Genomic DNA, 13,895 nt, shown 5'->3' on the forward strand with positions numbered 1-13,895 from the left:
TTCTGGATCCTTGAACTCTCCTGTACATCATCGTTATTCAGAGTTAATACGCTATGCTGTGACAGGACAGAGCTTTCTTTTTTCCTTTTTGTTGTTTGTTGTTCTTGTTGTTTTGTTTTCTGTTTTTTGAAACAGGATCTCACTATGTACCCTGGCTGTCCTGGAACTCGCTGTGGAGGTCAGGCTGGCTTCACACTCACAGAAATCTGCCTGCCTCTGCTGCCTGAGCGCTGGGATTAAAGATGTGCACCACCATGTCTAGATACTGCTTGCTTCTTTCTGACTACATTGTACTCATTGACCAGCTTTTCCTCTTCCTTCCCTATCAGGGAAAAGTAAACACAGGTTAAATAGTTGACATAATGGGTCAATACTATCATGACGGTGACTGAAAACAGTTCTAGAATTTTAGACATAATATATGGAAGTATTTATGAATTAAATCATGTGCTATTGAAAAATGACTTAACAGAAATAGTTAAGATTTAAAAGGAATTGATCAGCCATGAATCAATCACTGTTGAATTGAGCAAGAGATATATGGTGTCCACTTACCTTTCTAATGTACATGTTTGAAGTTTGCAAAACAAAAGGTAAGAAAAAATAGCAAGAAATAAATCTATTTTTATCATGACTTGAAAAAAATCCTGAGGGATCCAACTAAGAAGATGGTGCTATGCTGTGTGAAATGAGGAGACAATAAAATGTAATGTCCTTTTCTACAGCATTAGCACTAAGGGGAGAATCTTGGGAAGATTTGCTGGAGTTGGTCAGTTTTTCCTCTGGTCCAATGTTCCAGATTTTTATAAACCATCTGGAGTGCAAAGATTTGGCTGGCTTTTCATCCACTGTAATAATGAGACATTTATTGAGAAAAGATGTCAAACAGAACAGCTTTCCATGAGACCAAATGCATACATTAGCAACCAAAACTCTTAAAGGGAGCCTCAATCAAGTTTACAAAAGGAACAACACAAAATGTGAACAGTGTCCAACTCTGACCAGATGATAAAGTGTAAAACCGACTTCTTACTCTGACAGCATCTTGGTTATAAGGTGATGCTAGAATTTGGCCAACTATTTACTTTTTAGAAATAAAACAGTCTAATAAAAGAACAATAATGTGAATTCCTTTTAAAAGTCAGCAGTGACACAGGAAGAAACAAACCAGCCGACAAAACCACACTTTTCATGGGACTATTTTTAAGGCAGACACAAATAAACAGAATGAATTGCTTTTCTACTTGGCATCCAGGGTTCTGGAGCTTTTTATTTTTTCCACTCATCTCCATGGATCATTCTTTGTGACTTCTAGCATCAGTCCTCTGGTATTATCAAGTGGCAGCACAGCTGGTTGCCTCCTCTCTTCTCACTGTGATCCATTTTCATCACCAGGACAGACCTCCAGCTGCCACAGAATCAGGAACAAGAGGACTGGGAAGGAAGGGGTGCACAAACTTCAGTGCACATTTGGTCCGACAATATGCCGCGCTCCTCCTTCATGAATGTTACATCCATAAGTCTCATGAACAATCTTGTGAAGTATGTAAATATTTATCTAAATTTTATTGGCAGGGAAATTGCAAAATAGTGTTATTTCAGCCTTTCAATTCAACTCAACAAACTTTTACGATGTATTTACTCTTTATAAGGCAAGGCAGATGGCATTCAAAATTCAGGGAATATGGTACAGTACCTGCTCACAGTTTGCTCTGGGCCCCAGAGAACCCAAACCAAGTAGGTACTGACTATAAACTAGTTCATGGTAAGTCTTGATTGCATAAGTGTGAGCAGGCACAGATGATTTCATAGTTTCTGCTAGGGTCAAGAAGACTTGAGAATGGAGAAATGTCCAGCTGGACAGCCGAGAGTGGCCAGAACTTTGAATCTAAGAGGAAAAAGCCAATCAGATTACGCCAACCTCTGGCTTCCTTAAGTCTGTTTAATCAAATGAGCTATTTCCATGATGCACAGTCTCTCTCCATCGCTCCACACATAACAAAAGTTCTGGGGCATTACACGCTCAGGGGAGGTACTACGAACTGCTCTCGGTGCTGAGTTCCACCATTTTGGACAAAACTTTCCATATGTTCCTTCCTAGGTGGAACACGGACGCCTTCTCTGCACTGAGCAGCTTCTTCAGCGTTTATCTCCATAGACTTATGATAGATGAAGACGACTATTCTTCCTGTCGTGTGGTAGTTATTTTGACCCACTTAGTAAGCTTAAGTGCATTCTATAAAATGCTGGGGGAATAATGTGGTAGTGGAAAAGATGATTTTAATATTAGAAAAAAAATAGTTCTTGCTGCCAACTGGATCCCCTAATAAAACTGGAAAGCAAAGCAGTTGGCTAAGAATCCAGGTGAGAACAGTTGGGGGAAGCCGGGCCCCAGTGGAGCCTCCTGTAAGTCTGGTACCAAACAGTGCTGCCAGGACCCACATGTGCATCTCTGGCTCACAGGAAGCAGCGCATGCTTTTGCAAAAAGCCAACGGAAAAAGAGCAAAGAACATTTGACAGCATTTGCATTCCAGTCTCTGGATTTCACAGGCTTGGTTCCATTATTTGGAGTTAAAGTCTGGGTAGTAATTCTTAAGCACTGTCACTAGGGCCAATCACATGATATCATCAAGTGAAACGTGTTTTAAAGTATAATGAGATATTAGTGAAAATGAATCCAAATGCTTAATATGCCTGAGGTTTAAGGCACAGCACAGTTCTGTCAGTTTATTTCCATTTGGTGACCAAATATTAACAGTTTTTCAATACTATGGCAGGAAAAAAAAATTGAGCAAGAGTAACTTCAAAGCTTGAGATTTTCCTGCTCTTCTTAGATGGGTTCTGCAGTCCTGACTGCTGTGTTCCTGAGCTCAGGTCCCAGCCACTGAAGGGGGTGGCTCCTTGCATGCGCCAGCATTAGGTGTTGAGGTGTGAGTTCCCAGCCTTGTTCCCTGGCGTGTGCAGATCAGAGCTGGGAAGACAGCCTGCATTCAGTTTAAGGGTGGGTGACAATCATGGCTGGGGGGTGTGGGGACAAGGAGCCAAAGGAAACAGAAAGCTCAGACAGCTAATAAAGGTGAAGGCCTAAGGAGATGGTGGAGGAAGGACTGGGGAGATTGCTGAGGTAAGAACAAATGTTGGGTTTTCATGCCACTTCAGGACTAGTGTGGGTGCACTGAGCTTTTATAACTACGAGCGACAAAATTACTCTGCTAACCATGATTTAGGCACCAGTTGCACGAGACACATACTCTAGACCTAGGTAGAATTCTGCATTGGCTTAGCTTTCCATCTGGACAGGGCTCCAGGTCTTCCACGTCAAAGGCCTTCTGGACGTTTCTCTCACGACTGCAGATTACTATAGCAGCAAGCCTTGTCATCACATCACTTTGTGCTCAAAGTCAGGAATTCTTCAGGGCACAAAATGCAGCCCATATTTCCCTCAAGTTGGGCAAGAGTGAAACCTTCCCCCAAACTGTATAACTCACCTACCAAATCAAGGTCTTGGGTGACTTGGGTGCTTTGCTCACATTGCCCCACCCCTTGCTCACTGATCTCTAGTATCACCATCCTGCTTGAGAACGAATAAAAAGCTGACCACGAAGAACATGAGGATTGAGGGTTTAGAGATGATGCTAAGAATGAATAAACCTACACCTTCTGTGGTGGGATTATGCTCATGTGCTCTCCAGTTCCCCCTGGGAAACAGGATGGAGCTACAGGAGATTCTCTCTCACAGGGAGAACTGAACTGTATCTAGGAAAACTTTACCCACCAGGATCGGTTAGGTAAGAATACTTGGCTGAGATTTATCCAGAATGTCCAAAACAATGAGGCTAAAATTTTTGGTTGGGGAAGATTTCAAGTATCAGATCTGGTAATTGAGACTAGATCCCAATCAAGAATATTAACTAGCGTTTGAAGTGTGAAGCATGTGGTAGATTAGATCAAGTGGTTAATAAAATGTTTCAATAGTTTTTTTCTTAATAACAATGTATAAGGCAATATTTCATTTAATTGTTGTGTCACACATTATTTCACTTAAATTCTCACACTCTGAGGTGGGTAGCACAGATGGCCCAAATGACAAGTGACAAAACCGAGGCTTAGGAAAATGTTAGGAGCTTTCCAGTAGCAGATAAGTGATGGAGCTAAGACTCAAATGCAAGCAACTGAGTTCAGTGATCATAACTTGGATTGCTGTGACCAAGACCTTCCCAATATTCAGAAATACTAAAACACCGATGGGTGACATACTGGCGTGTGTGTGTGTGTGTGTGTGTGTGTGTGTGTGTGTGTGTGTGTGTGAATGTCAGGTGTCTTCAGGTGCTGTCCCCTTTATTTTTGAGATGGGGTCTCTCACCAAACCTTAAGTTCATTGGTTTGAGTAGCCTGGCTGGCCAGTGAGCTGTTGGTTTCTGACGAGCTCCACCTCTTAGCTCTGGGATTATATATGCATGCCACCACATCTGGTTCTCTCTCTCTCTCTCTCTCTCTCTCTCTCTCTCTCTCTCTCTCTCTCTCAATTAATTAAAGTCTTAGGATCCATATCCAGGTCCTTGAATTTGCAAAGCAAGCATGCTATTAGCTGAGCTATCTTGAGCCTAGGAGTATTTAAACATTTGGGTTACTAGATCACTCATATTTATTTCCATTTGGGTTTAGGAGTGTCCTGGTTCATTGATACTCAGTATCTCTTGATCATAATTGAGAAAATGGAAACTACACAGCTTTGGCTGTCTCCATTGACCCACACAACACAGAAGGAATGTTTCATTTCATGCCTAACGTCCTCTTCATCTGGAAACACTGCTACCCCATTGCCAGTCTCCTGGAACATAGTTCTCATTCTCATTCCTTGGCTCAGTCCATATTTGATTTTGGCTTGTAGACTGCTGTCCTGCCTTCACTGTCCCCAGCTTTTCTCCACTGTGGGTTTTATCAACAATAACAAATATGAGACCTTACAAGTGAGACCAAATTTATCAATTTTCACAGCTTCATTTCATTCTTCAGATCACCTTTTCATATTTAAAATGGCAGGCTCATTTTCCCGTGCCTCCAAATACCACAAGTGGTGACTGGCCAGAACCTCCTCCCCACCGATCTTTGGGTGAAATGGCAGGGCATCCCATTGCTGCTGCTCAGATTAAGAGTCATACCTAAGACTTCTGGGAAATGATAAGAATTCTACTTTTGAGTTTTATCTGTATATTACAGATAATGTGGGTTTTTTCCTGTTCCATTAAGATAGGTACTAAAGTTTTTAGATGTTTCACATTCATTCTAACAAATAGAAGAATTGGTGCTTCAAGCATACTCAGTAGCCACAGAGTGAACCTATAAAGACCAGGTAACCTGTCAGTGCTCTATATTTCTGATGCTCTGAATACTGGGAAGGGCATAGTCTCGGTGATCAGAGTTATGATTAGTGAAATCACTTGCCTGCATTTGATTCTTAGCTGCATCACTTAATGGTCATGTGACACTAGGAACCTCCTAAAACATAAATATGAGAACAGTTGCACAGTGCTCAGAAACTTCCATTTCAAAGAAAACAATTGGCCTTTGTATAACTGAGGCATCTAGAAATATGTAACACCAAGGCTGTTTTGATCATGTCCCTTCACAGTTGGCTGATAGGTCATGGAAATACACACACGCACACACACACGCGCACACACACACACACACACACACACGGGGGGGGGGGCAATACACCCTTCCATCAAAAATGTTGGTTGCAAAAGATTCAGGGAATCCATTCCTTAGAGGGCATCTTCAGGGGAAGTAAAACTGACACCAGAGGTATAGCTTCATACCCAATGTCTGGCCTGTGCCAAGGAAGATTCCCTTCTGGTGACTTAACAGCTCAATATCTCAGGTTCCCATTTTCAGAGTGCTCCCACTGGGGCTTGCCAGTTTCCCAGAATTCAAATGCCCACATGGGGCAGCATAGATGCAATGTTGAGCACCAGGAATCCTGGATTCCCATCTGACATCTATGTAAAGTATCAGAATATACAGAGCACTGTATCTCCTTGATGACATAGTGTTTTGCATTTCTGGGAAGCTGAAGAAGATGGAGAATGTGCTGTAAGGAAACCATGAGGTATACACCAAATGAGGAAGAAGGACTTTAGGACTGATAACAATCAACAGTGGTCACTAACAACAATTATTTTAAGGTTTTAAAATTTACAGCATCTTGTTTTTTCAGAAGAAAATTTACTCAGAAAATACTAGTCATGAACTAAAAAAAAAAGAAAAAGCCTTTATTTATTTAGATTTTAGTCACATTTAAAAGAACAGGGTTTAGGTTAAGGTCTCCCTGCTTGTGGATCCCAGGGTTGCTACCAATATGGTCTACTTGGCTATAACTCTTCCTGTCCTCTCAATCCTTGCTATTCTCTAATGTGGGAATAGAATAGTTCCCTGACTTCAGGCTTGACCTGTGGCTTTTAGTGACTCTGGAATGTCTGTGGAAAGAGACAATCTGCCAGCTTCCCATTATGTAGATCTTCTCTCCCTGTGGGCCTCTTCCTCTCCCCATAAGGACAGCAAACAAAGGACACTTTTCACTCTTGATCTCAGTGGGAAAGGAGTTAGAGAAAAGGGATCTCAACTAGCAACCTGGAGCCATGCTCAGCTACTCAGACAAGTACAGGATGGGCAGAGCAGCACAGCCAAGCACATCGATCTGTGATTGGGATAGAGTGGGGCAAGGTTCTGAATTCCTCAGATCGGTTTTGTCACACCAAAAGGCTGATCCACACATCTACTGTCTGTGGGACTCTAGAAAAAGTCCTTAAGCTCCCTGCACCACTGTTTTCTGCCTCTAAAACGAAAATGATAACAGCGATGTAGTCTACAGGTTTGTCATGGTTAGAGACAAATGCTGATAGAGACAAAAAGCTGAGAGAGGGCCTGCATTAATGACTCAGTGGTGACCTCTGCTTAGATCACAAGCTCCCTTTGCCCTGGAGTCTAGGCACAGTCCCAGTCACAGAGTAGTATCTTGTAAATATTCAATGAGTAAACAGATTTGTTAGTTAAGTACACTGGCTGTAGTTTGAATACCTATCCTCCAATGTACAGGCCTACTGTCAGCACAGATTAATTTAGTTTGTGTGTGTGTGTGTGTGTGTGTGTGTGTGTGTGTGTGTGTGTGTGTGTGTATGAACTATATATATGGAGCACAAATTGTGGGGGTCCCTGAGAACATCATAGCTGCACTGAATGTTGGAGAGGATGCAAAATCTGTAATGTTCTACCTTGTGTTAAAGCAGGGCCTGCTCTAACTACTCTTGTCACTTAGATGACTGAGTGTGACTTCAAGTTGCCATCTTTGAAAACCAGCATGATGCCTACCTCTCTGAGTTTTTAAAAAGGTAAAGAACAAGTTTATACACACAGTTCCATCTACCCAGTAGAAGCATTATAAATATGAGCTTTTCCCTTCTTGTAACACAGAAAATAATGTAAATATTTTGAAGACAGTGAGGTAGATTTTATGTCGTTTTATTACTTTAAATTCTAATTCTCAGGTGCTGATGCCAAAAATAAAGTGAAGTTTGTATTGAAAATCCATCTGAATGCTGCCCTTTAGATTTCTGTGGTTTGGTGTGTGTTGTACTTGAGTTAAAGACATAGTGTTAATTACAGTGGAGTTTTAAGGAGAATAGTAATTGTAAGCAAAATTGTAAGCTCTCCTCAGAGAATAAAATATGACTAAATATATCCATGCTCTGTTTTCTTGCCAACTTATATGAGCTCTTTTTTGAGAGAAAACGAAACAAAACTGATTATTGCCTGTATGGCGTGTCCTGTTCTAAGACTATTGCCCTCCAGTAAGCGTCTATATAAGACTTGAACCCCAGAGACCAGAGCTGTGCTTGTTGAAAGAGAGATACTAATGGCATTCTCCTAGTCCATCAGAGAGCATCCTCCTCAGAGGGAAGCTTCAGAAGAACCTGTGTGCCTGACTTGATCACCCGGCTTCCTTCCAGTATATAAACTCGGCAATTAGGAGCCCCTCAGTTTTGCACACTGGTTCCATGTTTATAGCCTGATTGGTGCCCTACCCAGACAAAGCTCTGACAGCTTCTTCACTCACTAGTACCTGTGGGGGACTCCAATGTTCAGATTAGCCATGAACCTTGCTCAAGTATATAACTTTTTCTTTGTTTTTGTATTTATTTTTCTTTCCTCACCTTTTCTCAATGGAGTAAAGAAAGAGTTTGTATTTTAGTTTTTTTTTTTGTTTTGTTCTGTGGTAAGCTGACTGGACATTCAGTCACAATCATCCTGCCTAGGCTCCCAAGCACTGGGATTCTAGACATGTGCCTCCTCATTTGGCATTCATTTTCTTTTATTAGAAGTTACAGTATACTATCTAAACTCATTAGTTTGAAACTTATTTTCACTCAAACATACTTCAGTGAAATTAGAAAATTTGCATAAATCCAAATCAATACCTACAGAGGCAACATACTATACTTCGAAATCATATTTATTTAGTCAGTGTTTCACCAGTGGGCATTCAGTAGTGTCTCTGTCTGGCCACTACAAACTATATTATAAGAAACATTTTTTTTCATTGTTTTTTAAACATTTAAACATTGTTTTTTTTTTTTAACTTTTTTTTTTTTTTAAAGACAAGGTTTCTCTATGTAGCCCTGGCTGTCCTGGAACTTGCTCTGTAGACCAGGCTGGCCTCATGCACAGAGATCTGCCTGCCTTTGCCTTACAAGTGCTGGGATTCAAAGTGTGTGCCACCACACCTGGCTATGAGAAGTCTTTTGAACCCATCCTTACATAGCTTCACTCTGCAGGGCACATTGCAGGACACCTCTGCAGCAGCTACTTCATGTTCTTTCTTTGTTTGTTTGTTTTTAGTTTTTCAAAACAGGGTTTCTCTGTGTAGCTTTGCACCTTTCCTGGAACTCGCTTTGGAGACCAGGGTGGCCTCGAACTCACAGAGATCCACCTGCCTCTGCCTCCTGAGTGCTGGGATTAAAGTCGTGTGCCACCACTACCCGGCTACTTCATGTTCTTTAGGAATAAAGTGCAAACCTATTGATAATGAGTTGAGGTTTGTCATGCACACCATTAAATATTTCAGTCTTACCTATTCTTGTGTTTTCTAAGTTTGTACAGTTACCAAGTCTCTGCGGATTTGATATCCAAATCTATTGATTCATTTCAACATAATCAACTTTTAAGTGTGTATTTTTTTAAATTATAAATTATTTACATTAGCATACAATTTAAATTATGTTCATCTGTTTTCCTCAAAATATTTAATAAAGCATGGATTCCCATTACTGATGTTGATATTATAATTAATACACAGCCAGGGCTGGAATAGTCTAAGTAGCTTCCTTGGCTAAATTCATTAAATTGAGCCTTTCTATATGTGTCTTTTTTATTTCTCAGCTAAGTACTTGCATTAATTTATTAATATTCTATATGTACATTAACTAGTTCATACATACTTAGTTTATATTTTGTAGAAACTAAATGTTTTACTTGGGAAAAGGAAATAATAGTGCATAGATGGCTTCTTCCTGCAAAGACCTTAAAGACGATGAGCAGAGAAAGATATAAGTGAAGATAAAAGTGTAGAATTACAACTGAGATACGAAATTGTCTTTTCTTCTCAATGTACGACATAACACCCTGAGTGGTTTTGTGAAGGTTCAATGGCTTTGTTTATTTGCTCACTTAATGTCTGTACATGTGTGCATATCTCTAGCACGCCTATCTTTTCGTTTTTTCTTTTTTGACATAGCTGTTGATTTGTTGTCTAGATGCTCTGAAACTGTTACTAATTCAGGTTTATGGTTTCAGCAGATGGCTGAAAGGAAAAAGGAAAGGCAGATTTAAAAAATCTATATGTTTGATGATTTACATCCATGTTTAAGCTACCAGACTGAAGGTATTCTCTCAGTGCACTGTTTGGTCACAGATAAGCTATGTGTCAGAAGCTGTAACCACAATGAATTTGTTATGAATGACTTCTGACATCTAAGAACGTTTGGAATTTGTCTTATTTCAGCTTTCTATTGCTGTGATAAAAAAATGATGAAGAAAAACTTGGGGAGGAATAGTTTATCTCACTTTAGAACTCTCGGGCCACATTCAATTCTTGAGTGTAGTCAGGGTGGGAACTCGAAGCAGGAAGTTGGAGGCAGGAACTGAAGCAAAGGCCGTGGAGTAATTCTGCTTGATGGCTTGTCCTCTTGGCTCGCACAGGTTGCTTCTTATACAACTCAGGACCATCTACCCAAAGACAGCATCACCCATGGTGGCCTGGGTCTTCCCACATTGATCATTAATCAAGAAAATGTCCCCACAGCTTTGCCCACAGGCAGTCAGGCAATGTGAGGTAGATTTTTCTCAATTGACATTCTTCTCAAATAATTCTAGCTTGTGTCAAGTTGACAGGAAAACAGAAACAAAAAACCACTAGGACAGAATGTCAAACTAATCTTTCTCTCAAACCTTAGTTCCTGCATGCCCATTTATTTATGTCAGTTTTACTTTTCTTTCAACTCCAATTATGTCATTATTTTCAGTACTGTCTCTTTTTTTTCCCATTTATAGTAGTTGTGTGGCTGCATTCTTTTAAGGCAATCCTTAGCACATGAAACAATATGACATACTGCTCCAGATTATTTGTTTCTTGAAGATTTTAATACAAGCCATTGATTATGTTCATGTTGTTTAGTACAGTGACGGAAATCAAGCTAAAACAATGGGCAACTCAAAAAGATAACTCTAGGAATTTCCCCATTTGTTATGTTTTATTGTTGGGTTACTTAATAATGTAAAGATAGTCTTCCAAAAATTGCCTTTAAGGTGTTTAATTGACACTGAAGGACTACCCTGTTCTACATTTCCTCTTATGAACCCTGATGACAGTGAAATCCTCTCTGTTAGTAAAATGTTGCTTCTTTTCACTTTTTTTTCCTTGTAGAGGCAAATCCAGTGGTCAAAGATGGATGCTTTGAAGCAAATGTGTGTGGGTCCAAATCTCATGGCACTTCCTATGTACTGATCACTTCCCTTCTTCAAATGACAGGGAAGACAGGGCAGTGGTGGCACACACCTTTATTCCCAGCACTCGGGAGGCAGAGGCAGGCGAATCTCTATGAGTTCAAGGCCAGCCTGTTCTACAGAGCAAGATCCAGGAAAGGTGCAAAGCTACACAGAGAAACCCTGTCTCAAGAAACCAAAAAAAAAAAAAAAGACAGAGAAGGTATTTATTATCATATAGGATTACAGTAGATCAAATGATATTCACCATACAATGAATCTTCAAAAGTCCCTAACACAAGAGTTCATGATTCTTAGTGTACATGTTTTAAAATGAGTGCTGTGTTCTTTTTTATTCTCTTAATATTTTCTGAATTCTATAAAGGCAAATGTGTTCTGATGCTGTCAGTGGACACAAAATCTACTTATTCTTCTACCTTTATTCTCCTTTAGACACAGTTTTATCTTCTATGTGTTATATTATGTACTTTCCAAATATTTTGAAAGGAATTAGGAAGCATAACAACAGGGCTAGGGAGATAGTTCAATGATTAAAGCACTGGCCATGAAAGTCTGAGGACTAGAATTAGAGTCCCCAGAAACCCACTTAAAAGCTGGGTAGTAATGGCCGCCTGCATATATTTCTAAACTTAGAAGATGCACAGAGGATCCCCAGAGCAACCTGGATAGTGAAACTAGCCATACCAACCACTCTGGATTGGACTGAAATAAAAGAATATGGTGGAAGAACAATGAGAATGATTCTGGGTATCAACTTTGGGTCTCTAGACGCACAAGCACATATGCATTGTTGCACAGTACCCAATGTGTCCACATGCACACACACACACTATATATATATATATATATATATATATATATATATATATATATATATATATAATACATATATATGCACACCACAAAATGGAAAATTTTAAAGAAATTATAAAAATATGTGCATAAATAATGTATTTTCATTTTCATCTATTGATATGTCAGAACAAGAGCTTTAGAATTGAATAGCAATTGGGACATTAAGAGATTTTTGAAATTATCATTCTGAATTAGTGATTTTTTTTACCATAATCCACTGAGCTATAATTCATATATATTTTTTCTATATGTTTATTATTGTTGAGTCACAAAAAACATTAAAAAGGTTGATGTGAATATTACTTCTTTTACATTTATTTGCACCTAGTCTATTCTATTTCAAACTTGATTAAAAATAAATCAGTACGTTTTTCTCACTTTGGGCTCAGGCCACATGCTTCTTGTTTTGTCAGGTCATGCTTTCACACCAATTCCACCATTTACAATAATTTCAATTTCAAATAAAAGAAGACCAACTAAAACGAACTTAGACAATAAAGGTAACTTTCCTTCTAACATAGCTTTAAATCCAGATGCATTTTGTATCTTCAAGGGGACTTGCTGCAATCTTTAACCACGTTCTTAGTCCTCATCTGTGGTTCAGGTTTCCTCTACTGCCCAGCTTCCCTCATAGTGCTAAGCTCACTCTCAGCATCTACCAGCAATATGGCTGTCTCAAGTGTATCCCCAGGTTATACCAAAGAGCAAGACCCCTGAATTTCTCGCCTATTGGCAATACTCAGGTAGTATGACTTCTGAACTAGTCACCATGAAAAGAGATAGTTTTGCCCCCAACAGAACCAAACAAACCTATCCCATCTCAGAAATTGAGTACATAGGAACCCCATGCAATGAGTACAGCTTTGCAATGGAGTGGGATGGAATGGTCTTGGCATAAAGTGAATCTATTTCTGCAGTACTGCCATTTTTACAACTTGAGCTTTTGACCACAAAACCCATTTTTGTAAAAGACAAAACTATTATGAGCTAATAAAACCAAGTAAAAGTCACTGGACTAGTTTGTCAAGCCATTCATTACTTTACTGCACAGATATTTACTGAAACCTTTATGTAGACAGCCATCGTTAGCAGCGCTAATTAGATGTGGTGAGATATATTTAGAAGGAGGAGAAAGAAGAGGGAATAATCATGAAGTTGAAAGGCAGATGTGTTGGGGAATTCTGGATATAATTAGAGACACGGGGTGTATATACAACCCTAAAATACTGGATGCATTTCAATGTGTCTTTGAGACACAAAGAGCCCAATAGTTGGCTGGGGTGAAGTACTAATTAAATTACAGTTTTGATTTTTTGTTTGTTTTTATTTTTTTAAGTGTTGCTTAATTCAATGTGTTCTTCATTGACTACAGAAAAATTTAACATGATCATTCAATTTTATATCTTCATGAATTATGTGTTGTTTAATAGCTTCCCATAGCACATGAGGTCCATTCTTGATGGCAGATAAAGCCTATGTCTCCCATAGAATTTTTCATCATAATATACCAAATTTTTTTTAATGGAAGATCAGGGCATTCTAGGTGTTTTGTATTTCTCGAAGTTGACAGTTATTTTCCATAGTTTATAAATAAAACAAGTTGTTCTGCATTTCACTTGCCCTTGTCCAATCCTTTTGTTTATTTTTTCCTCCAAATCATATTAAAATACCATCCCTGCCCCAATAATGCTCCAGGAACATCATGGACATGGGGGTGGAAAGAATGTAAGAGATGGAGGAAGAGCAAGAACGCTATGAAATCCTGTCTTCTAGACATGAAATGGCCATTGCACTCCTGAGCTCACAGCTGCTGTGGTTACCTGCACAAGATTAATCCAGTCAAACTTCCAGCACAGATGGGAGGTGTGGGGGGGGGGGCGTACTCAGAGGCCTTTCCTCTAGCTCAGTGGTTTCCAACCTTCCTAATGCTGAGAACTTTTAATGCAGTTCTTCTTGCTGTGGTGATCCCAACCATAAG

The 13,895-nt window shown here is 39.5% G+C and overlaps 1 pseudogene; it reads left to right on the forward strand.

The window, feature by feature from the left end:
• The first annotated feature begins 1,483 nt into the window (after positions 1–1,483).
• LOC102907053 (lysophospholipase-like protein 1 pseudogene) overlaps positions 1,484–13,895 on the forward strand; it is a 48,317-nt pseudogene continuing 35,905 nt past the window's right edge.

Source organism: Peromyscus maniculatus, chromosome 2, assembly GCF_049852395.1.
Source record: "Peromyscus maniculatus bairdii isolate BWxNUB_F1_BW_parent chromosome 2, HU_Pman_BW_mat_3.1, whole genome shotgun sequence".
Classification (NCBI taxonomy): domain Eukaryota; kingdom Metazoa; phylum Chordata; class Mammalia; order Rodentia; family Cricetidae; genus Peromyscus; species Peromyscus maniculatus.